We start from the raw sequence: 26,607 nt of genomic DNA, 5'->3' as shown, positions 1-26,607 counted from the left end.
AAGCCACGTGTATGTAAAATCTATATAACTGTATGTGGATGTATGTAAAGGTATCGATTTGATACTTATTAAGATAACGATGGTTAGGATAAACCCAATTAGAATTGAAGATCATAGAACGAGAGAACGTAATAACAATGCTGATGAATTTAAAAATTCGATAATCAGTTCCATGTTAAATGTTCTTTTGTTTGATCGTGGGATTAAATATGAATTTTTCCATCGAATTGAGCATTTCATAAATACCGATTGTTGTAATATTAAGTATATCCTTGATTGTTCATGGAATTTTATAGATTTATCGTCTATTTATATCTTTGAATCTAACAAGTTGTACTTTTTCCTACTATCTTACCAAGCAATAGAAAATTACCTTGTAATCCAAATTTCCCATTGTTATAGTACAAGAATTCATATTTTAGTTTCGACAATCCTGTTTGCGAACAATCATTATAACCGTTGAAATTTTTTTTTCTTTTTTTTTTGTTACTGGCGATCAATATCGGCGATAGAAATTGTCTTATGTTACTACCGATAGCCGTTATCTATGAAGAAACATTTCATTAATTACCAATAACAGTTATCGATGACGAAACATTTTCTTGGTTACTTTCGTGCGTCATAAATTTTTATTAACAATATTCGTTACCTATGAAATGGAAATACTTGTACTCTTTATTAATCTCTTTTTAAGGTAGCTTAATAAAAAAACTTAAATATGAACCATCGGCTGTCAGTGAACTCTTCCACGAGTCGAAGATCCTGGATCGCTCGTGAAATGATCCTGTTTCTCATCTCTCTCGTCAGAAATTCCCAAGCATCGTGTGTGTAACGTCGCGATAACCGATCGTATCGATCATTCAACGTCGAACACGAAGCGTAACCCTCGAACGAAGCAACCGCGGTTCAACGTGGCTGCATGCCACGTAATTATTTTCCACGTTGGACACGCTGATATATGGTCGAGCGTAATTCCTGCCAGGATTTTTGCAAACGTTGCAAAGGTCGGCTTACGAGCGTGCTCGAGTCTCTTGAAACCGCGGCCACGCAGCGTCTGACGATCGTTAATTAACGAAGCGAGCAGCGATTTTGCGATCGGTTTTTACAGAAGAGACTACGGTGTCGAGCGAGTTTCGTTGGCAAAGTGTTGCACGTTATCGCGCTGTGCTTGATAAAAATTCGTCGCTCAGCGATAACAAGGAAAGACGTTTTCCAACGTGACATTCCGCGTTACTTGGAAACATTATCCAACCTCGATAAGTGCCCTCCTTTTTCTTTCTTTTTTCTCCTCGAACGCTGCGTTATGAGAAAACGATCGTTATCGCGCAATTTCTTTCACGTTGCCTTATTTCTTGGTTTTGGGAAAAACGTGCCGATGCACTGGATGTTTGCAATCGGGGCACTCTTGAGAACGATTTTAATTATATATTAGAAGTTCCTTATAATATTGACAAATGGTCACGAAGATTTACATTATAACGCTATAATAGCTTTTTAATCTTTTTTAAGATCAATCAGCAATTCTTTTGCGTGTAGATATGGCTGATGCGAGGGACAGTGCTATAGGAAACTTCTTATTGGAATTTCTTATAGTCTTGCTTGTTATAAAGTTTAGGAGAGGTATAACAGTTTTCACTCGTTTTACAATTCAATTTTTTAAATGTGATTAGAGGATGTTATAGATTTATTTTTCGCGGGGTCGTTCGAGGGGTGCGTTGCATCGGCTGTGGTCGCCTAAAAGCCTGAGCACTGGCCAAGCAAGTCGATTGCCAAGTAAATCGCGCCGCAATTACGAGGGAATAAAGAACCTAAGCTTACAGAAAGTCTGGCCAAAATTCGTGCAATCGATAGCACGACGATTACTTAGCTCTATATTAGGTAAACGTTCTCGAATTCTCTAAACATAGTCGGCCTCGACCGGAATAGATCTCGGTCTTGCTGTCTGTTAACATTAATCTCGCGGCATAAAATCTTTCTCGTCGTGACATCACGCGTTTCTGATATCTCGGAATGCATGTCATGGAAAATTCGATTCTGAATGGAAGCACAAAAGATCATTCTTTCTTTTTCAATTCGTTTCTCTAATTTCATTGAATTATTCAGAAGCTAGAAATCTCGATCTCTGACATCATGGAGTGTTGATATTATCATTTTTTTTTTGAGATATAAATCGCGCCATTTGAAAATGACATTTTTCTAATATTATACCAATGTATTCGATCGTCATTAAAAATGTCCAAAATATTTCATCTGAAAATAGACATTAACGAGGAAACGGGGCAATAACTCGAAACGTATTTTTAGCAAATGTTTATTATTCCAGATTGTACTATCAACGCGATGCTTTGAAAATAAAATAGAATGACTAGCGAGAAATTAGTCATCGTATATTAGTATATTAGTCATCGTATACAGAATATTTAGTCAACTAGATTATTTTTATGACTTTTATAAATTCTAGAACAAACTTTTTATTCTTCAATCAATAGTTTCGTATTCTTCCCAACTGCTTGAAGAAATGTTTTTCGAACGTAACCTCTCTCTTATTAATCCAATAACGATATCTAGTCGACTATCAGTTTAACAAGCAGCATAATTAAATAATTCAAATGCCATCAGAAGTCGGATGAAACGTTTGAATTCTTGGTGCAGCATGGATTTTCTAATTTATTCGAAAAATGTAGGTCATCCCCGAAGCTCCCTCGCAATTTGAAGTGCGCATTCGCCAGCAGGAACAGGGAAAAAGCAATTTATTGCACCGGTTAATTGGCGTGCCAAAGAGACGTTATTACGACTAAGATCCCGCCTGATAAATTTTACAGCGTGTCGCGTCATGAAAATGCTTTATTGCCGTGGCTAATCGACGTATACATAGAGATGCACGACGTATCTCGTCTCCAGCAAGAATTCGCTGTGTTTTATAGCGTACATCACGTCCTTCTTTCTCTCTCTCTCTCTCTTTCTCAGTGTTTGCACATCCAAGGGTTCGGTTCACTTCCGTGTTGACCGACGACACGAGAATGAAACATGCAAGAAACTTCTTGCTTAAACTTCTACGTGCACAACTTCTATCTTATTAGCATCGTTACATTTCTTTGGACATTGCGAGATCGAGAGAAGATTCCTTTAAACTTACAACTGGCTAAATCTAAATGCATAGATCGATAAGATCGACTGTAACAATATAGGAAATTGGTTATATCGGTTTTAAGACACCTTTTGATAAAATTACGTAATAGACCAATTTATAAATAATTCCAAAATATTCTTATTAATTTTATTTTCTCAAAGGTGATCAATTTGTAAATATCTTTTAACTCCATTCGACTATTGCCAACTTTAAGACAAATTTTGGTAAAATTACATTATCGGTCAAGTTATAAATCGTTTCGACGATGCAAGGTCGTAAAGGTCTGGAAAATTCATTTCCTCGAGGTTAATCGATTCCCAAGAAATATTGCATCCAACATTTACTCCCATAATTTAATTCAATTTTCCATTGGACAGAATATTTTGTTCCTGACTTTGATTTCATTATTTAGTAGCTAGGTTATCCTGTTACAGAAGTTACAAGATTCTACTCTAGTTTATTAGCGCGTGAGATTTTAAATACCACGTCGAAGTGATTAATGTTTATGCGATGTCTGGCTCCTCGGCTGTTAATTACTCGGTTATTGCAGTTCTATGTCGCTTCGACACGGTGACCCTTGGTTGGTATTAGCTGGTACTCGAACGATGACTAAGAGGTCGGCACGCTCGTTCGTCATTATTAATTGCTACATCGAATTCGTGTTACTGGCTCGTATTTGTCAGCTACGTGCACCTATTATATATAGCACGACCGCGAGCATTCTATTTTCACGGGCCGATAAATAATTGCATTTGGATGCGTAACAGCCGCTGTGTCTTGCCAAGTGCCGTGGCAGGAGCTATCGATGACGATAACGTTATCGATGAACGCCGATAAATCAACTGAGTTCTTGTTCATTTAACGACAGATATATTAAATTCGAGGTAAAAGGATGTAGGACGTAAATTCTTCCAATATATTTCTATTAAATTAATTTCTCCAATATCAAAATACCGTCGGATCGCAAAAAGCAATTTATGTTATAAATTCGTTTTAAGAACGAACATTTATAATATAAATTTCCTTTTCAAAATATGTTTAATTGCGCTGATATATTTCTGATTAAATTAAATTCTTCAGATATCGAAATAACATTGGATCACGAAAGACACTTTGTAATATAAATTTATTAGGAGATTGTATTTAACGAGCGGAAATTTATATGTTTCAAATATGTTTTTACGCAGACAACAACGGTCAATTGGAATTGTATCAGCAGATGGGCTCGTTGTTCGTCCATTTCCCTCTGCTTTCACAGAGTAAATCCCCGGTAGCTCGTTGTCGCCGTTTCCATTCCGGATCCGGAGCTTTCGAAAGCTTCCCTCGCGGTGGGCATTAATCCTGTCTCTACCGCCAAACTTTACCCTCGTTCTTTTGTTTCACCGATCCTGTTACAAAAGGGAAAGGAAGCTTAAGGCCGAAAGCGCGATCAGAAGCCATAGAAAAACGACAATTCTGTTATTTCCACGGTTTCCGCGCAGTCGGCCCGCGATTTTCGTGACTTCCGTCCTGGCATTTTCCACGAAAGTTCCGTATATTCTGATTTAAAATTGTTCGCTCGGGATCGCCTCGAGTATCCTATTTGAATATGCGTGCAAACTTTCGTTCGAAAATTACACATAGAAAAGTTGAAATACCTATTTATTTTGTTCACTTGCTCGTTACGCTGTTATATTTTTAACCTTATTTTTGCATTATACTTGCGAAGCATTTTAAATGATACTGGCATTTAAGAGAATTTCATTTTTCCATTTATACGGGTAATAAAATTACGCAGAACTATTTGATACGATTTCACCTGAATGAATGTAACTGGATGTAAAATGAACTTAATGAATTTAATGTGAATTCTAATGTAAAATAGAAGACTGGAGTAAGAAGCTTGCAACCAAAGAAAGGAAGATATTCTTAATTAAAATTAAGAAGATAATCAGCACAATCGCAATGCGTTGGGCAAGGACAAACATAACTTGCTAATTAAAAAATGACGTTTCCGATAAAATATGAATACATTTTATTCTCTACAATGAACAGAACACTCGGACCAAATATAATTTTGCGAACACTTCGAGTCTAATTCAAACTGAAGTAGCTCAGTCGCCCAAAGAATATCTTCTACCACCAAGCACATTAACAATACACTTCACTTCGAAAAAAGCAGAAAAGTTCGCATCTGTAATGGTAAAAATTGTCATTAAACGACACGATACAGAAGCTTTACTCGTAACCTAGTACGATTATTCGCGATATAGTGACGGGTATCCGGGTTAGAGGAGCCGGCGTTAACACACAAGAATTAGAAGAGGCCGCGAGCAACGCGGTGGTGGCGATTGTTAGAGCTCCACTTGGCAATGGTGCCGGAGTTTTTGCTCCGAATATAAAATTAGGTCTGTTCGAGCCGCGGGCGCTGGGATCTCGAAGAGCAAGGGACGTAAATAGATCACCGTTAGAATGCGGCACGTCTTATTCACACTTACGTAAACAGGTCTTGTGAGCGCGTCGCGTTTTAGGTGAGCCTCGTCTCTTGTGTGGTTACGCTAGGAAAAGGTTGCGCGACTCGAGGCGCTCCTTCTTAGAATCGAACGTTCGATTTGGTCGCGGATGCCTCGAAGAGGGAATTCGTGAGGGGGTGAATTGAGATTGACGAGTCACCTTTCATTTCTATTATCGTATCAAAGGCGCTTATTAATAGGCGCATCGTTCATGAAATGTTTGTTTATAGTGACATATACATATAATACAACTTATATGTACATGTCGATCCGTAGAATTCTAAAAACTATCCTAAAAATGCGTCTTGAAAGAAACAATTTTTACGACAGGTATTTTTATTAAAACTACATCGTTCGTATAAATCAAGCACGCGTGTTACGAAATTACCTTGCGCTAATTTTCTTACAGTAGCGGATTCAAAGCTACGTGGAACAGGCAAAGTCCAAAATCTGAATGCAAACGAATTTACCAACAGATATCTTTATTAAAGCTACACTGTTTGTATAAATGAAGCACGCGTCTTACAAAATTACTTCGTATGAAATATTTTAAACGATAATAACATTCGAAGTTACAACCAAGAGTTAAAATCCGAGGCAATTTATCGGAAATTAGAATCCTCGAAATCAAATCGTCCAAAATTATCCAGTCGCAATTATACAGCAACTAGTGAACTTAAACAGGAAGCAGTCTCTTCGAGACACAACAACGCAGCCTGCAAAAATTCGTCGTACGATCAGACAGTTTTTATGACAGGAAACTGCCGGTATGTGCCACCCATCGACAAGAGGATAACCGACGGATGGCGGAAGCTTTTAAGGAACGAGACCCGCGCCGCACCTCGCCAATAGAAAATTTTAATACGTTCGGTATATCGCGAAGGAACATGGAACAGGTCAAAAGCTGGCTACGGTATTCGCTTCGACTATCGTCGATGCAGGGCTGCGTTCGTTGCACGGGAAGAAGCTATCGATCGGTCCGTGTCTTGGAAACGTTTTATTTTTCGTTTCCGTTCTCGTTCGCGTTCGACTCGTGTGCCATTCCCTGTGCTGGCTGGCTGGAGAGTCCGGGATTAATTCCCCGACTATTACTTGTTTCTTATTCCATTTTTATCTAGAGTTAAAACTCCGTAGTCGACGGTTTATTTCTCTGGAGTATCGTGCCGCGGAGAGACTCGCGTATTTCCTATGGTTTAGCGAGCGAAAGTAGCGAAAATATTTAGCAGCGATTTTTTTAACTATTTCTCTACCACGCTAAGAATAAACTTTTAAACAGAAATTGGAAAAATCAGACTCTAGAAGAATGACATAGTTAGAAACGGTGATCTTTTCTAGGAAATCGACTTGAAATATTGTAGAAAGTTTAAAATAGGTAATTATTATTCGTTTGAACTTTCGTAACGGACAGATTTCCTGTTTTTACGCTTTAGGTAATAGCCTCTGGGCTCTGACTACCTTTAATAAAATATTGTTTATATATATTTCTTAGCCTCGAGAACGATGTTAAAATAGCTTTTGGTTTGTAACATTCTTCTCGTTAAATGCGTTAAATTTTTTAAGTAAAAAATTGACTCTTCTAGGAAATATATAATTCATTTTTGAATTTAATTTTTCTAGATATTTTTAAATCGGTAATTTCACGTAGGTGTCACTTTTCTAACAACTCGACGATGTGTACAACCTTTCGATTACTGATTCATGATTACTCATATTCTTTAATATTATTTCATATTATGGATACAGCAAATAGGCCAAGGATATAATAATTAAAACGATAATCGAATATCTTATATATCTGTGAGATTGTAGAGATCAGAAATTGTCGTTACTATAAATAACAATAGAGGTGTTGAAAGCATACTGTGAGTCGAATTATTTCCTTAGGTTTCTTAATTAAAAAAATTTCGATTTCGTGACAGGTTAAGGTCCTCGTTATTTCTTTCCTCTGACCTGAACGGTTTTTTAGAGCCTCAGTCAATGAACTTTCGGCTGAAATATTTCTACGAAAGTAATCGGGGTTAGTGCAGCCTGGTGTCAGAGTTATTGCGTCCTGCTAGCCACAAATCTCGATTTACGAGCTCAGGATCTAGGTATCGGTGAGATATCCGAATCTCTCTGCCATTTCCGTAGCTTTTCGTTTCCGTTTAATGATAACCTATATTTTTTTCGATAACTCGTAACACCCTGTCTGGTGAGGGTGGTGAAGAAAGAATTTGTTTTCTAAAGAATAAATCGAGGATCTATAGTAGCGATAGTAAATACTTTTATATCTAAATTCTAGAATTACCTAAAAGTATAGGAGAATATTTCTTACCTTTAATATCAAAATTACAGCATTCTTCCTTATTTCTTCGTTAATTCAACAAATTTGCATAAACATCCTGGGCTGTTTATCACGTAATACAATCTAACTCTTTATCATTCCATCGAGCTTCCTTTCTCGCAAATTCCTCCAAACCTAACTAAGAACCTCTGATGCACAGGTCCGAAAGGTCACCGATTTCGAATCGTACATTCGGTACGCAGCGCGGCAGTTATCGATTTCCGAAGCGTAATAAAGCCGTTTGGAGAGCATACCGAGTGGCGTGCGCGAAGAATCTACCTCGAAGGCGTTCTAAAACTCGCGACTAACCCTCGGGCGTTCCACGTGGAACAGAATCGTCGCTTTTTTCGTCCGCAAATCACTTTTTCGCCTCCATTCTCGGTCTATCTAGCAGAAGTTTGTCCCGGGAAAGTTCCGTGAGTCTTCAGCGAAGAGAAAAGCCCTTTCTCGTTTTCTCGATCGACCCTGGTGGTCGTTGGAGTGCCGCGGGCGCGGCTTCCGATCGATCATCCCGCCCACATCCTTTTCCTTCCGCTTTTCGCGATGGAAATCGCGGCCAATCCAAAAAGGACTCCCTCCTTTGATTGGATACACCGATCAAAGCAGCCAGTTTTCGTGGAAAACCTGCGGAAAACTGTCAGACCCGCACCAACAACCCTTTGACCGGCTTTCATCGTCCAGGCCAAGCCTCGTTAGGGGCGGCCTTTTCTTTTATGCAACCCGTGTCAGCTACTTGAGAGGAACTCTGCGGCTCCCTTTAACGTGGTAATTGAAATTACACTGGGCGCTTCTCCTTTTACTCTTTATTCTTCTCTTTTCTTTCTTTCTTTTTGTCCCTCCTTCTTTCGCTGTCTTCTTTCGATTGGTTTGTTTTTGGCGGTTGGTCGTCGCTGCTCGTTTAAAGCGACGAGGACTCTTTTCTGTCTACCAGTGAATTATGTTGCAGGTTTTAAGTAATTTGAAGGTGGATTTTAAAGCTTTTTTAGACACTGTAAATTAATGCAATTCTGTACTTTTTTTAGTAGATCTGTGCAGAGGATGTAGGTTTCCCGAAGATGAAAGAAACATAAAAATATAATGTTGTTTGAAAAAGGAAATCTGTTGAATAATTCTCTTGATAACCACTGAATCTTCAATAAAATCATATGACTTTAATGTTACTGCGAATAATTTCTAATTCTCAAACGATGTTCCAAAACGGTTCATCCAGAATCTCTCTCTCTCTCTCTCTCTCTTAAGCAACACGAGTAATTCAAATAATTTATCAACTTCTTCTTAATTTTCCTCCAGTCAGACGAAATGAAAATGTTTCGACAGAGTTCGATGAGAAAGGTGTGACTCGTTTACCGCGGAGATACGCATGCGTTCGAGATGATTGTCGAAACAACGGCAGTATCCGAAACCACGATACGGAAGAGCAAACAGCGATAGGATTTCCGTGAACGCGCGGTTTCCGCACGGATGAACGAAGAATTTCTCTGTTCCCTGGCAAGGAGCTACCTTTGCTTTCGAGCTCGTCTCGAAAATCCTGCGAGACGCGCCGTTCCACCGCTAAGACGACGCGGTTCGACGCTTTCGTCGATCGTTCCGGCGTAGGATCGCGAGAAACGGTCGTGAACGAGATTTCACCTCGCGAACCGTGGAAAATCACGTTCACGGGAATTTCGTCGAGCTACAACTCGTTTACTGATTTCTTTCGGAATTCGGCATACGATTGTTTGAGATATAAGCCGAAATCACTTGCGACATTCATACGAACAATATTCCCTTGCTTTCCATTTTGTAAAATATTTCTGAAGAATATTCTACTCTTGTTTATATTTCATTTTTCTATGATATTCACAAAGAATTGTCTACCTTTATATAAAGTTAAGTACAATCAGAAAAATGATCTTTCGGGAAATATTTCATACTTTTTAGCACAGTGGATATTTATTCTCCAAGAATTTATACTACAAATACCGTTTCTTTTCTTGTAACTTTGTATTGTAATCTTTTTATCGACGCGTTGTATAGCAACTTGCTGTTATGCGATAATGAACAAGTGTTTCTCTGACGTACATGTCTACCAATAATTAATCTTGCAAGTATTCCAGAAGCATTTGAAGTATGAAGAAATTGAACTGGAAGAAGATTAAAATGTTAGACTGAACGTTCTTTCTTCCTATATGCCTTCAGGTATGGAAACATTCTGTTCCTTCTCTGCTCTCTTTCCACATAGATCAAAGAGTTTAAAAACTTTTTACTATAGCCTGGAGAAGACACTCATTAATTATTTCTAGCCGACCTCTTTTTCTCTAATCGGTTTCACAAAACAAATTCCAATAAATTCCTCTCTCAATTACTGGAACGTAAATGGAAAACATTTCACAGAACTCTTTTTTTCCATATTTCCTCGAACGCTTCTCGAAAGAAAAATCCAACATCTCAGTTGAGTGATCGCGAAGCGATGTCAATCGGCGACTGGAAGCCTTTAATCAAGATTCCGTGAACGGACATTCTCTCAGACCGGTTGGTGACTAATTGAGAATTAACAAAGATGAAACGTTTTTGTCTCATCCATGATCAACATGGATCAATAAGAGTGTACCTATTGACGTAAAGTGTAAAGGATAATGTTAGAAAGGCTGCGTTAAGGTCACAATTTAAAAGCATAAACTGGATTCCCATTAATATCAATAATGTATTTTCTTTTTTTTAATACGTATACACATGTTCTTTTCTCGAATATATATTCCTTGAATCTTTTTCTACTATCAAAAAATCGTTTTATATCGTATCTCGTTGTAGTTTTAATAGTAGTTGTGTTGTTTGTTTTTATATGTAAATAAGTATTATTAACTTTTCACGCTTTATTCTCGTAAACGAGAAACGATTATAAGAGTAAGCAAACAAAATAATCAATTTATAATTTCTCATAGAAAGTTCCTACATTTGCAGCTTATAACAGTTAGCATTTTTTTAAATTTTAATGATTTTTCATTAAATTTCTATTTATCATATCAAATCATATTTGGTAGCAATTTTATTTCAAGAACAGAATTTATCTAATTTAACAATAAAATTTAAATTTTTTTGAACAGTATTATAAACAATGATATAACAATCGATGTCTGGAAATTTGCTTTCCAAATTTCAAAATTCTAACTTCTTAACCAGTTCATCTCTCCAACTTCCATAATTAAAACTTAACGAAGATAGATTCATTTCGATTAGATTAACAAAATTGAAATAACAGATAAAAAAGTAATGGAGTCCTAAATATTTTTTACAGCTGTCGATATGATTTACCATAAAATTCGATTTATTGAAACGAAATCTTAGCCGATGCCCATCCTGCCGATTAAATCCGATATGAGTTCAGATAAACGAAATTTTACTGCGATTCATCTTGAATGAAGATAAAACGATATATGAAAGACTGAAGGATCCTTAAATAAAGATATCATTACGTGCAAGAGATTGAAAGTGCAATAGCGACGAGTTAATTCGTCTAACTCATTTAATCGGTTAATACGCCTTCCTTTCCGATATTCTTCGTAATTTCACGAATCCGCATAACGAGAAGCGATCTTTCCATCGCAGCAGACGAGGCCTGTCCTAAAATATTATCAATTAAGCCAGCGAGCATTATCATCCTTTGAAACTGGCCCGCGAAACGAGGAACAGAGCGACCGCAATCGGGAGAACAGTGCAGAGACAGGACACTTGGGAAATCCCGGGGAGAATTGCTTCACCTTATCGTTCCTGGTTATTGCAGGAAGTAGTTGAGAAACGGCGCCGTTCGCTCGATAATTGTCAGATAACATTGAGGCGAAACAATTGATTTTCGTGGAACGGAAAGAAGAGAATATCAGGCACCGATCGAAGAACCTCGTAAGCTGTGCTTCGAACGCTAAAACTACCGAAGACTAAAGGGTACCATTTCTTTCAAAGTATTGGTTATCGTATCTTAGATACTAGATATACCGCTAGATTTTTTCCAGAAAATTTATGAATCTGGCGTCTGTTGCTAGAAGGTTTATATCTTTGAACCGAATAGGTTGTTGCTCTTTTTAATTGTGTTACATTGATACGCTCTCTTAGCCACTGAGAAGCCAACAGTTTAATGATATCAGCTAATTCGCGATACAAAGATTTTCCAATTATAATCCCCATCATCAGAGCACGAAACTAAAATCAAAAGGAAAACCAGTTCTCTAAATACTTTGCAAAACCAATCATGTGGAAGAAAACCAGCCCTCTAAATATTTCTTAATTCATCGATCATCTTCTTATAAATTCATTGCCGATTCCTTTCCAGCAACGCAAACTTGCCATAAATAACTCCATAGACCCGTTCATCTGTCGAATATCGGCACAATATTTATCCACGCCGACGAGAACATTTTCATTACCCTCGATTCATCGTTCCGCACCAAGAAACGCGCGCAAACCGGCGCGAATTTCGTCGATGAACAGAGAAAACAGACGACCGGCGAAAAGTTTAACGCGCCACGTGTCGAAAGATCAATAGGTAGGGAAAGCAACTCTTTCACGATCGTTGGATCGTCGTTCCTTTTCGATCGTTTAGAAAATCTAGGATCGTCCGTGAAATCGTGCAAGCGCGGACAGTACGAAATAACAGGCGAATCTTGGATCGTCTGGAGCCGAGTCCTGAAGATGACAACCAGCCGTATTTTCCAGGGATAATGGCCTTGCCTTTCTTCTTCGTCTTTCCTCCTTTATTCCTCTCTGCCTCGCCCAAGCACCGATACTCTCTTTTTAGCTATTAAGTTTGCAGCCACCGATTCAAACGTTCGCTGCAGACGACCAAATTATCGAGCGACCATCGCGTCGTCGTTACTTTTGCTTCCGCGTCCGTCAACGAGGCTCGATGATCTTTCAAGGACTCGACCTTTTACTCGTTTTTCCTACAAGCTTTTTTTCCACCGGATTTTAGTCAGTTCTAGCGTTGATTGGTCGTTAAACGTGAAGGATGTTGTTTTGTGATTGCCAGGTTTTTTTTGGATTGAGTTTGTTGGTTATTTTGTGGAATTGAATAATTCAGATTATATGTAGGATTCGGCGTAAAAGAAATAGGTTCTTTGTCGGATATCTTTTTACGAAGATTAATTTCTTTCAATGATGAAAGGACTTGATTGTTGAAATTATAATTGAGCTTAAAACTAGAACTGAATATTGACCGTTTCGATCCATATGCGTTGGATTTTAGAAAGCGTAGGTTCATCATTAATCGAATATGTCACAATATTATGACTATTTTATATTTGCTTAAGAACGTTAACATTCTTTTAATGAAAAAAGATGTTGATTACTAATACAGCGTTGGATATCGTAAGTTTCAGCCTCCATTTAATAAAGCAGTTATTATTAAAATGTATTTATAATTCTGCTTCGCCGCCCAATTTTAAACAGTTTTTATGCGTTTACTTTTATCTTCCGGGATCAGATTAGTTTATTGTTTAAATTGGAAGGTCTGGGTTGATAGATTGTATACTTAAAGGCTACCCCTGTTTCTTTTAACTTTTTCACTACGTTAAATCGATCTTCCTTGATCTAAACCAGAAAGTCTCAGTTGAAGATAGCTATACAGTCTCTGTGTGCTGCATGAGAAAGTTCATCTTACTTAATCATTCAAATGAAGAAACGAATTATAATTGCACAAATTATAACATATTTCCAATAAAAAGACACCTTAATTTTGTCTCAAACGGAAAACCAACTTTCCTATACTATCAATAACTAACAACAGCTTATTAAATAGTAACGTACGAAATACCTAATTCCGAACGATCACGGAATCCTAACAGGGATTTATGTATGCGAACGTCAAACAACTCAAATCATACATGAAAGAGAAAATGTCCGATATTATCAATGACCAACGCCAAATTACTAAATTATATAATTATGAAATACATAATCCTAAACGATCTATCTATATCTCAGTGAATTCTAGCAGAGTTGCCTTTACGTATCTGAATATTAAGAAATGTTGATCATATATAGAATATAATAGAAAATCCTCGATTAAATTCAGATTAAAACGATATAGCAAGATAAGCATGAGATGACGATAAAAGAGAAGAAGATTTCGAAAACTCATAGACCGAAATTATATTCAGTCGCAATCTAATATCGTCTGTAAACTCCAACCAATCCCAAAGAATGCGAGCTCCATTTTTCCACCAACTCCACGCGATCATTTTCCACCGCGCAAACACTATGTATAAAATCCAGGCTCTCGCGAAAAAAGGGAACGCGTTCCAGCTCGTCGATATTCAATCCGGCAAACGGAATCCCCATCGCATCGGTGGCACAGTAATTTCCGGAAGAGGCCGAAGTCGAACGGATTGACCCAGGTCGGGTCTGTTCCTTCGTTTCGAGGGCTTTTCTCCACCCTCTGCCCCTCTCTGTATCTCACGAGAGGGCGTCCTCCCTGTTGGATTTAGGGCGCTATTTAAGTAGAGGCTTATAGGGCAGCTTCTGTTTCTCTTTGTCTCTCTCTCTCTCTTTTGCGTTCTCAGTGACTTTATTTCTCTTACTCTGTCTCTCTTTCGCCTCTTGTTATCTGGAGCAGCAGCGACCGTGTCTGCGGAGGCTGTGTCGTATTGATCTGTCGCTCGGTCGGTCGCTCGGCAGCGCGGAGAAAGAGAGGGAAAAGCGGAGAGTCTCGGTAATTTATCGCGAGCCAACGGCAGCGAGATGATTCGAGCGCGACGCCTCCGCGAACAGATCCGATCGAAGACGCGCAGTGACGCCTGCCTCTCTTTCTCTCTCTTCCTCCCTCCCTCCCTCTCTCTCTCTCTCTCTCTCTCTCTGTGTGTCTCTCATTCTCTCTCTTTCCCTCCCTTTTGGAACCGATAATTCGGTCACGCGCGATCGATCCGACTGAAAAGCTCGACTGACGATTAATTGGAGGCGCGAGATGAAACGCCGCTCCAAAGCTCCAGCTTTCTCTCTGTACATATATATGAATATCTATATTGTTCTCTGTTGGCCAGATTTTGCGTTTAGTATGTATTTTGCAGTGGTTCGGATTCTCATGACTGGGATATTGTTCATGGATTTTTGATATGCGGGTTGGAACTTTTCTATGAATTAAGTATGCCTTTGGCTGCAACTTTCTCTTTCATTATCTATCTATGTGATTTATTCGCTGATGGAAAATATGTTGTATTTAGCATTGTAGCATCTCCGAGTGACGATGATGAGTAGAATTTAAATTATGGGTTCTGGTTACAGGAATAGGAAGTGTTTAGTTTCAGCTCTAATTTTCCCTTTTTCTCTCATTGTATATCGAGCTATAGTTCTCTTCTGTTAGCAACAGTTTAGAATCTTGATGTTGTACTTTGCAATGATGTGAATGTTCATGATGTAGCTTATGGGTTCTAATTGTAAAAGTAGTTTAACAGCGTGTGTTTTGTAGGGTAATTTATTAATATTTATTATATTTATTTATAACATCGAGACGACCAGGGAGAGATAATAACAAATGCCATTGATTTGAGATGTTACAATAACAAGATCATTTCGTATATACATATGATATACATATTTCGTTAAATTATTTCGTTTGAGAGGTAACATTTTTTCCAGAAGCTCTATATGGCTTCGATTTAAGGTATACGAAAAATTTCCTGTCACTTTAATATACTTCACATTAAAACGGTACATAAAGTAGTTAAAATACACCTACACCATAATAAATCCTAAATACAACAGGACCCATAGCGAATAATTCCACGATTTCGTCATCGATGATCGATACCATTTCGCTCGGTTCATCGTCCTCAGTTCGAACTCATCAAAATTCAAGGGCGACGCGATTGTAACGATTGAGCAAGTCTCGATCCGGCTACAATGTGGCAAATAATGCGCCGATGAATTCCGAGAGGGTTCGTATAGCGACTCTGCAAATTGGGTAGTTTATATTATTCACCATACTCGAACATATGCTACCAAATTGGTAAAGCGATTTAACGCGACAGAATCGAAAGACTTTGTGATTGTAATAATAAACGTGGACAAGCTGATAAAGTAAACGTTAACGAGCAAAAATGTGGACGTCGACGAGTTTTCGGTCGCGCGACACGCTGTCACGTGCGTCGCGTCGTCGAGGCACGCGCGCAGAAATTATTAATTACGTGGCGCATTCAGCAACCGACGAAGGAGTCGTCGACTCGTTTTCCAAAAGTGGACTGAAATACTGAAAACGAGATTGTCGGGGCACGCCACCACGTCATGCGACTCGTTTCGCACGTGTCTCTCATCTAATGTCAGGGTTGACGCGAGGAATGTTGATCGTGATGCGTCAAAGCGTACTCTTAGTTGGATAAGACAGAAATTATGGAAAGTACAGATATAGCTGCATTTTTACAGGAACTTTTGTTTTTAATATGTCTTTGATCGTTGTATTATATTATATAGCGTTATTATACATTATTGCGTATATAATTTATTATTTATTATATAGTATAGCATTATATAGTAAAATGTAAGAGAAATGGAATTATTCGTAACGTAAAGAATAACAAATACGAAAATTCGTGACTACTTCAATATTCTTTTATCTTATATATAATATCTTGAATATTATCCTTGCTTCCAAAGTAAATTTTCTTCTATTTATTCTATTCGAAATTTATTCTACTCGAACTGGAAATAAAATAAACAATCACAAAGTAAGTACGGGTGTGAGAATTTACGTTTACTTTAGTATTATCTTACTTTGTCGTGCTTTTGAAGCAGAATTATGTCAATTCTCGTTGGATTCACGGCAAACATAACAGAAACAGAATTATTTACGAAATGAAAGATAACAAATGTGAGAATTCGTATCTAAAGTAAAAAAACTTTCCACGTTAAGGTAGCAAAGAAACAAAGGTACAAAAAATTGCTTTACATATTCTACAATATTCCGTTGGTCGTAAAGTTGCTTTGACGATTGCTTTGCGGCCATAAAATCATAGAGCAAACTACAGTATTATCTCTTCCTATTATTATTGTTACCGAAGAAACAGGTTTCTATTAAGAAGGAATAACTAACAGAGTTGACGTTCGCATCTACGTACAAATTTGTCGAAGAATTTGAAAGGAATCGCGCTTGCACAGCAAAAAAGATTTCCCTCGGCGAGACGAACGCAAGAAACTTCATCCTGAAAATAGTATTCGGCGCTTTAGAGTATTCTTCGAAAGGTAACCACTATCGCAAAAGATTTTATCGATAGATGTCAAGGTTCCGTAATTGCACGAAGCTTTGCTGAAAGGTTTCATTTCCTTGAACAAACCTCTGGTAACTCGATCGGTAAATCCTCTTAACATAAGAAAACAGGAAAATTAAAAACGTTTTACCAACTATCGACATCGTATCAAACACGATATTATGACTATTATTTGTTATTACATAGTAACGTCTTTTATGGAAAATAGAAAAACCAAAGTAATCTGACGCTTTACATTCGATTAATATTCTACTTTATATTCATCATTTCTTCTATTCCGATTATTGTTTTCCTCGAAGTGACGTCTTTTCAATTCTGGAATGGCTAGAAGGAAACTAAAAGGAATCTGTCGTTTCATATTCAATTAATTTTCTATATGTAGCACAAATTAATCTTATCAATCATTTTATTTATTCATTCCTATCCAAATACAAACTTTTAAACGCGATTTCCTCGAAAACAAACTGACGTATGAACAGCCTGCGGATTGCTATCCATTTATAGGAAATTTGAAAGTGTAAAATTCCACAAAATGCGCACAATATGGAAAGATATGTAAATATCCAAAGTATAGTGCTTTCTATAATACTTATTTTTAGTAGGTAAATCAATATTCTATCGGTATTTTATTTTTTTAATAATATTCCCATAGAAATCTGCAGTCTATATGTGAAACAATTTTATTTTATATTTTTCTTTAGTTTATATTAAAATACAACAATCACACAGTATTATTTTAAACTGGAAAATATGCCTTAAGCTTTATTTAAGTCAACAATTCGTGTCTGGGCATAATCCATTTTGTTACACAATTTTAACGTAAATGATAACATATTAAAACAAATAAACGGCAATTAATCTTGGGACGTTTCAACTTTAAAAACGCCCAGCCACGTGCCCAACAATTAGAACTGAGCAGCAAGTTAAACGTCAAGTAAGCGGCCTATCAACCTATGCGACTATCAAACGAAATAATTGTCGTATGATAACACAAACCACCATCGAAAACGTCTGTGCCTGTTACCAGATAGAAACGTGATATCTACAACAATGTCCAATTTACTTTTTCACATAGAATCGCTCTCTTGCCTAATACCACGATCGCCAGGACATTTGTATGAAACGATTCTTCTACAAACGCGATAAAACGTTCGCTTATTCCATCAATTTGCAAAGTGCAAGAACATGCGAGATACGAGAGGCGATCGATCGATCCGCGGCGAAATCGGGTGGCGCAGACCAGGCGTCTGGATGCGTCAAAGGGTGGCATAAGGTCGTTGTGGCAGCGGAGTCCGCGAATCGATATTTGCCTACCGGCATGTACCTGATGCGATTTGTTTATGCGACGTCAGGACGACCTTTAAAATATCGCCATGACGGCTGGTTCGCACACGTGAGCGCAGCGATTCGTTGTATAACCGGTCGTTACGTAACGTCGATTCCGCACGGTTTCCTCCCGTCCGCCATCTATTCATTGTCAGAATAGAGTAATCGGAGAGTTGCCAGTGGCAGCCGAGAGAGAACATGCCACGTCGTCTCTCTATTCAACAACTGTCCTTCACGAACGAGCTTCGCCTCGATGAATCGACCCTCGAAGATCCCGTCATTAGGTTGCCAGCCTTGAATTTTCCGAAAGACGAGTAGCAAGACGACAGGCCAAACTGTAACTTCGTAAACTGGTGTGCAGCAACTCGGGCAGGAGTCGGATCTCCTTCCAGCACCTAATTTTAACTTGTTGTGTCATGTTGTTCGCCTCGTGGTGAAATACACCACGATTTAGGGGGATAGTTTCGGGATATTTTGGGGTTGTTGCAGAGATACGAGGAACAAGATGAGGCGAATGCAGTCGAGATTAATTCAGCGAAGAATTCAACGTTTTACGTGACATTATGAGACTCGTAGTTTTATTGGATTGTGCATGCTGTTGGGATTTTTATTGGGAATTTTTATTACACGATTTATGATATTAGTATATAACATTTCATCGGTGATTCTAAATCCTTGGTGTCTTTACGAAATGTGTAGTTCAATCGAATTGCGGATGTTAGTGGAAATTTGGATAGGAATTTTGATGATTCGTGAATTGGTGACTGGTAGATAGTATTTCATTGGTGATTCTAAATTCTTGGTAACTTTGTGAGGTGCATAGTTTTACTAATAAAGGGAATTTATAACAGTTAGGCAGTTTTATCGTAGAATTTATGAATTGCAATAATTTTTTAATCGTAACAGTAGTTTAAAGTAGGATGTTGATGTTTCCCTGGATCTTCGATATTCTTTCGCACCAGCTAATTTCAAAATTCAATTTTCTATGTTCGTTTAAAAAATTATTTGATTATTTGATTACGACTGTTCGAGTTTTTCACGGGTTGTGCCTTTAACTACGGTAGTATTTTTACGAGAACTGTTAGTTTCCTCGTTTGACGAGGAAGCAATTTAAACACCTTTCCACTCGAGCTACAGAAGGCAGGGGCGACCAGGTCGGGTCGAGCACCCGTGTCTTGACCCTATTTAGGTCGAGCTGTAATTAAATCCACTTTCCACCGCTTCCCGGCTGCATACTTCTCTCTTCATTCGACGAATACTTTTCCCTCGGAATTCGTAACCTTCCCTTCCGTGCCCTCTGCGTTGGTGGAAAAAATGCGCGAAAGAATTGTCATCGTTAGTATCTCGTGATAATTACAGTTAAGATATTCATTAAATCCTTCTCCAAGTTACAAATCAAATTACTCGCAATAGATGGAAGAAGAATTATGTCAACAATTTCATTTCCACTGTTCTTGTAAACTTATATCTTCCGCGAATAACATCTTTAACGAAGAAAGCAAAGTTTTGCTTTTAAACAAATATAGCAACTTGAATATTTTCTCGTCTATATATTTGATATGGAAGAATAATCAAAAAATTGCCAAAAATGGTTTTCTATAGAACTCGTATCTTTGGTTTTAACACGATCCTTGTACTTTGAAAATGTTCCTTTTGAACCGCTAAATAACATCAACATAAAAGATCACCAAAAATCAACCTTCCGTATTTCATTATAACCACAATTTCCAAACGATATATTGGAAAAAACATTGCATAAATATCTGCCAGTTATGCTGCGGAGAAATGAACGAACGAAGCAAAACGAAAAACGGAGCCTCGCCTTCCCAAAATCGATTCTATCGCTGGCAATCTCCACGTGGAGCGCTCAGCACAGTTCCCCCATGCACGGATGCGCAATTACGCGTCGTTCATCGAAACGACGCCACCAAGTTCTCGATCGAAGCGAGCACTCAACGTGCGACGTATCAAGTGACATAATTATCGTCAGACTTCTTGGTCTCTTGCATTCGTCCCTCTGTAACGTTGTAAGAAGGCGGAGAAACGAAAAAAAAATATGGGAAACAAGCTAAGGAAAGGAGTGATAAAATCAGATGGATCTGTGCTCCATTGACTTGGTTTGCTGAAGAACACTTCTCTGGCCCACATTCAGTGCCCCTTGAGCCACGTGGCCTCCATTCAGCAGACGGGAAAGGGCGTACTCGTAGGTCTTTACGCGCACCTGCAACCAACCCCGGAGTTCTCATCCCCCAAGGTTTCATGAAGGCCGGAAAAAAAGGCTGTCCTTTGAATCACGTCACCCTTCAACGTGGCTTCTGCAGTCGACTAGTTGACAGATGGGGAACGCGTCCATAGGGTTGCGTGTAATAATCGACACCTGTTTTGTTTGAATTGTTTCTGCGAAGTCAAGAGCTCTCGAGAGTAAATTCTTGGGGATGTAATAGTTATATCTTTGCGTCTAAATATTACGATAGGATACTTGAAGAAACTGTGCATGTTATCTTAATATAGATAAAATCATCAAAATGACGAACTTTTCCTTTTTCACTTGCCAAAAAATATAGAGATGCTTTTGACTTCAATGTTGATGTTTTGTTAGATAGTTTGTTGGAAGATAATTAACTATTTACTCGCGTTGTGACAATAATTATAATAATTATAATCGCTTATATATTATACAAAATATTTAGTATTATTCGATATTAAATGTTCGAAATGTAAGGCTTAAAGGAATAATTCTATTTAAACTTGGAAATTAAGGATTGCTATTTCTTCTTTTCAAGCAATTCGTAGATCTGTTTGAATTAAAAGATCTACTCGTCCCAATGTTCGACGAGTACCCTCGTCGCGCGGAAGAAATAATTAAAATCTCGCTCCCAATTTTTTAGACACTTTCTGATTATCATTGGCATCATTGGCCCACTTCGACCTTCCTTTCGATTCCAATCGACACGACACACTTCGAGTCCCCTTTGGGCCTTTCAGCCAACTTCTACCCTATTTGCATCTTATTTTCAACTTACTCTCGCAGCTCTCGTGTTCGCATCAGGCCTAGTTCGAACCTACTTTCGATCTAGCCCAGTTCCATTTCGTTCCGTTTACTCTACGTACCTTTCTGTACATCGAACTTTTCTTAGAAACAATTTGCTACTACCTAAATCCGATAACAGAGGCTATCAACGCCGTGAAACATACACAAGCAGCATAACCTCTTTTCCTTTCCTCGTATTCTAAACGTACAACCTTTTCATTACGAAGTGATTTGAAAATTTTTTGTATTCGTAGTATCGTGACCAAATCCTAACCTCTTCCAAATCATTTACTACCACGTAAACCCACTAACAAAAGCTATGAAAGTCATCCAACATACGCCAACATCGCCACCCTGCTTCTTCCGACTTCTTTCTCCTGAAAATATAAAACTCTTTTAAAAGTGTCTCGAAAATTCTCTATATTTATAACTCTAGGATCGAATCCAAACCTAACCTAAATCATTTACTATAACCTAAATCCTCTGACAGAGACTATCAACGCCCCTCTAACATACTCAAACATCATAACACTTTTCACTTCTCCGTTCTCTACCAACAAATCTGTTCTGTTATAAAAATAGTTGACGAATCCAAACCTAACCAGAATCATTTACCATCGCCTAAACCTTTTCATAAAGACCATCGACGCTCTTCGAGCCTCTTCTCTATCCACAAATTCCTTCCAAAAGTGGCTGCAAAATTATCCACGTCGCTTTCAGAAATCACGTTTCACACGTCCGCAGTAGCTCGTCACCGCGATTCGTTTTTAATTACAGCCAGTCGAGGTGGACCCAAGTGCCTTGCCTCTTAATTAGTAGTTACTCTGTGGTGCAGTTGTTTGATAGTTGTTGAGACCGCGTCGTAAAGCGTTCGAGGTCGGCTGAACTTGGTCCACCGCGATCTTGCCTCCGTGATAATTATCGGCTACCCTTAATCGTCCCAAACCTTCAACGCGCCCTCTCTCACCCCTTGTACCTCCATCGGGGAAGGAGAAAAATATCCAACGGCGAAAGGGAGTCCACGAAAACGCCTGGTAGCCGAACGACTCGCAAGGCCGTGTATTTTTAACTTGAGAACCTTCCGGCAACCCTGGTCGGGATCAATACCACCGGCAACCCTGTCGTCGTGTAGTACTACTGAAGGCAGAAAGGGTGCAGCGGGGTTAACCTACATATCCAGCCACTGGCTGCCAGAGGAGCTGGCTGAAACGAAAACATTTTCCCTTCGGACGGTGACTCGGCCGCGGTGGGGGTTGGAAACGAGAGGGGAGAGAAGGTGTATAGGTAGAGGCGTTTCAGACTCCACTTCCGTTTCTTGGCAAGTATCGACGGCTCTTGAGGAATGAGCTCTGTCGCGTTTCGAAAGATACGCGCCGCGAGAAACATGGGGGCTACTTGCCGGAGATGGTTTTGGTAATTTTGTTGCGCGCTCGCCTGGAAGAGAGCTGATGGTGAGAAAGAGTTGGAAATTGTACAACGCAGAGGTGTAACGAGCGATGTAGCTGTTTCAAGTGGCTGATTTTAGAATGTTTTTGCACTTTCGGTGTTTTAGTTTTGGAAGAAAAATTAGATTGTCACGAATTATTACGGAAGTTTGTGTATTTGGTTTGTTGTCAATGCTGAACGAGTTAGGAGATCAGAAAGATCGATGTAATGCTTTAAAGTGTAATGCTTTCAAATATCTGTATACTTTCGGTGTTTTAGTTTTGGAAGAAAAGTCAGTTTATTATGGAATTATTTGGTTGTTTGTATATATACTAAAAGAAAATGATATTATATCGTATAGTAGCGCAAGAAAATTGATATAGTGTTTTGAAGTGGATGGTATTTAATATTTTTGTATATTAAATTTTTTAGTATCGGAACTAAAATTGTACATTTACATGAAAATTGATGAAACATTTCGAAGCCTTTGTTTCTCTTTTTTTTTTTTTTTTAGTATTTCAATGTTTTATATATTTCAGTTCCAAACTAAAAATTTATGATGGAATTATACGATTGTTTGTTACGTTGAATGGAAAGAAAGCATCGATGGAAATTAAAAGTAACGTGCATGAGAACGGAAACAAACATGGTCCAGCGCATTGTGAACGAGTTACATAAATCAAGCCGGCTAATTTGTGCAAGTAGTCGTGTGTAAAGGTTGCACAAACCCTAAATTGTAACGTCAATGCCAAACGAGAATGAAGTGTATGTGTTCAATTCATTCACATCCTATTCAACTTTGATTCGTCCGCATACTGATCCACGCGCTATTAATCCTCTATAGAGCAGAATATAGACTTGAAAATTGCATACACGTTTCTTATTCCTTAGAAGCAATTAAATTAAATACATATATCAATTTATCGCAGAAATTCATACTCGAATAGAATTATTTTGAAAACCTGCTGGTTTACGGTGTATATTATAATAATTACCAAGGGAAAGTTGTGCCAAACTGTAATTTTATTACGTAGTTGGAGCAAAAAATTTCCTGGAATAAAAATCTACCGTACAAGTACATAGCATGTAGTGCATTATATAAATTATAATGTTGTAAAAACTTGGTAAAAACTTTATTAATATATTTACAAGTTATGCTGAAATACGACTACAATTTGGCTGGAAATTTTAACATCGTCCATCCATTGTAGATGGAAAACAACGACGAAAAAAGATATAAGTCAAAGATATTGAAATTCCCTTTTACAGTTTTAAAAGCTAAAATTTAATAAATTGCATTGACTAAAAAGGGGATTGTAAATAGAATATCGTGTTAATGCGAAATTCGCCTTTGATAGATGAAGAAATTTGTCTGCTCTTGAACATTTTCATTCCCCTCGCCGCAACGCGAGTGTTCGCGACTTCCGGCGGAAAATTTAAACAGCGCCGGTTATTTATTCGCTGATAAAACGCCCTCGGTGGCTGGGTATTTTTTCACGCTTAGACCGCAAACAGGGAGTGCGAACTAGCCGCGCACTAACCACAAAGACGGTCTGTAGTCGCGTAATTGAAAAAATACCCATGGTCCCGCGTTGTCTGCAGCTGCGTTTCGGCTAGAAGGGACAAAATTCGCCCCTGTACCTCTCTGGTGCTGTTATGAGAGGGTAGAAACAAAGTAAAAAAAAAATCAGTTTATCCTTTCATCCTTAAATTACATTTTATAGACATAAACACTCCCTGGTAATATTACTGTAATATACTAAGCGAATACATCGAGGCAAATAAGAATTTACGCTTATAAATTTCGATTTTCCAACGTTGAGAAACGCTTTTACGTTTAGGAACGCGTACGGTGCGTTGGAAAAAGTTTCCATGGTGATCGACAGACGTACGAAGATCAGGATAAAAATAATATATGTTATGTCAGTTTTTCACGAGAGTAACGTGCCGCTTCATGATTAATTAAAAAAAAAAGAGAACTGTAATTCTACGATCAGTTTCTAAGCAAAGTACCTATCATACCTATGCTTCGCGATTCTGAATCCGAAAAGAGCTGAAGAAGAATAAAAAGAAAACGAGAAAGAAGAGAAAACGTAAAAGTACCAATGCGACGAACGTTCCGTCGTCCACTGCAACAAAATGGCTGGCGGTCCAGTGAATTCCTTAGAAACTCCTGCTTGCTCTCTCCCCTTCTTCCTTATATCATGAAAGAAGGAGGAACATCGGCGTGTCGGAATCGAGTTTCTAGAGACAGACCCGAAAGACATACCGTAGAAGATCCCCGATGGTCGTCCAGCGATTCTCAAGAAGCGAATAGGAGCGCGACTCCTAGACGATGCTCGTGATGAAACGGTGAAGAGCAGAGTGAAGAAAGAACAGACTGACTTATAACGGGAAACAAAGGAAGCGGAATGGATACAAAGGGTGGAAAGAGGGGAAAGAAACGCAGGAAGTGGCTAGAAGTGAGGGAAAAGGAGGACAAAGAGGGCAGGCAGCAAAAGGAAAGGCTTTCCCTCTCGATGTCGTTCAGGTTCAGAGAACAACTTCCGCAATTGCGACGAGATGCTACCATGGAAGATGGCCACTCGGCCACGGCAGTAAGGACAACCCTTTTTATCGGCGTTCGTTTCACGGTAATCGGGCGGCCAAGCTGAATATTCCTCTCGATACGATGTCGAGCGTTCACGAGAGTTGCAGGAGAGTGGACGCGTTTCGAATCGGCCTCTCGAAGGGACAGTTTGCCTCTTCTTCGGGTCTTGGCGAGTTTCTCGGGCGACTTTTAGCCTGACAGCCCGAGCGGAAATGAGGATCTTGAGGAAGTTACGCTGTCTGAGTGTCTCTGTTCTCGAGCATTTTTGTCGGATGTAGACACGGAACTGATGGTGACTAGACGGAACTTCGCCGAGTGGATGGGTTTTTGGTGGATACGTTCAATGTCGTAGATAGACGTTGGCAGGGGAAAACTAAGATAATCGAAGGCGAAGTTTTAGGGTAATGAATCGGTGCTGAGTTGGCGGAATGTACGCGTACTCGTGTCGTTACCCTTAGATAGCTCTTGGAAATTCATTTTGTGAAGATTTGCTTCAATTGGCAAGTATTGGAACTAGTGATACCGGTTTAGATATTTTACATATTTTCTCATTTTAGATATATGCATTATGTGAATTTCCCATTTCAAGTTTCCCATAAACGCATAAATATCTTTGCAACACCATCTGCGAATTTCTAACTTATCATCGTCTTCGATCAAACTAGTTAGAATTCTTCAAAATCACTCACGAGAAAGACGTTTTTACTCTATCCAAGCCAATGATTAAGATTCTCTTGGCACGTAAACGAGTTCCAAATTACCGAGCAGATAAAGCGAGAAAGGGTGAGAATTCAGATAAAAGAGGGCTTTGTCGCGAAGCGAAGAGAGCCTGGAAGGGCATTATGCGAATACGGGAACGATTGGCTCTCGTTCGACGTTCTGTTGAGAGGATGAAAGAGCGGGCCGAGTAACCGGAAGCGGCGTTCCGTATCAATGCGCGATCGTGAAAAGGAGCCGATAACCCAGGCCCAGCCGTGGTAAAAGCGACCACCTTTCGAAGATACTCGTCCCGGCACTCTTTTAATTTGATTTTGCACTTATTGAAAATCACTCGAATGCTCGA

General features: G+C 38.7%; 1 protein-coding gene across 5 annotated transcripts in view; it reads left to right on the top strand.

Annotated features, from left to right (window-relative positions):
- Positions 1-26,607, top strand: part of LOC122566160 (protein Tob1-like) — a 117,392-nt gene that overhangs the window by 80,335 nt on the left and 10,450 nt on the right. The gene's annotated exons all lie outside the window — the stretch shown is intronic.

The sequence above is a fragment of the Bombus pyrosoma genome, linkage group LG3, assembly GCF_014825855.1.
Source record: "Bombus pyrosoma isolate SC7728 linkage group LG3, ASM1482585v1, whole genome shotgun sequence".
NCBI classification, from domain to species: Eukaryota; Metazoa; Arthropoda; class Insecta; order Hymenoptera; family Apidae; genus Bombus; species Bombus pyrosoma.
Note: the sequence above shows the minus strand (reverse complement) of the source record. Positions and strands in the feature narration are given on the sequence as shown.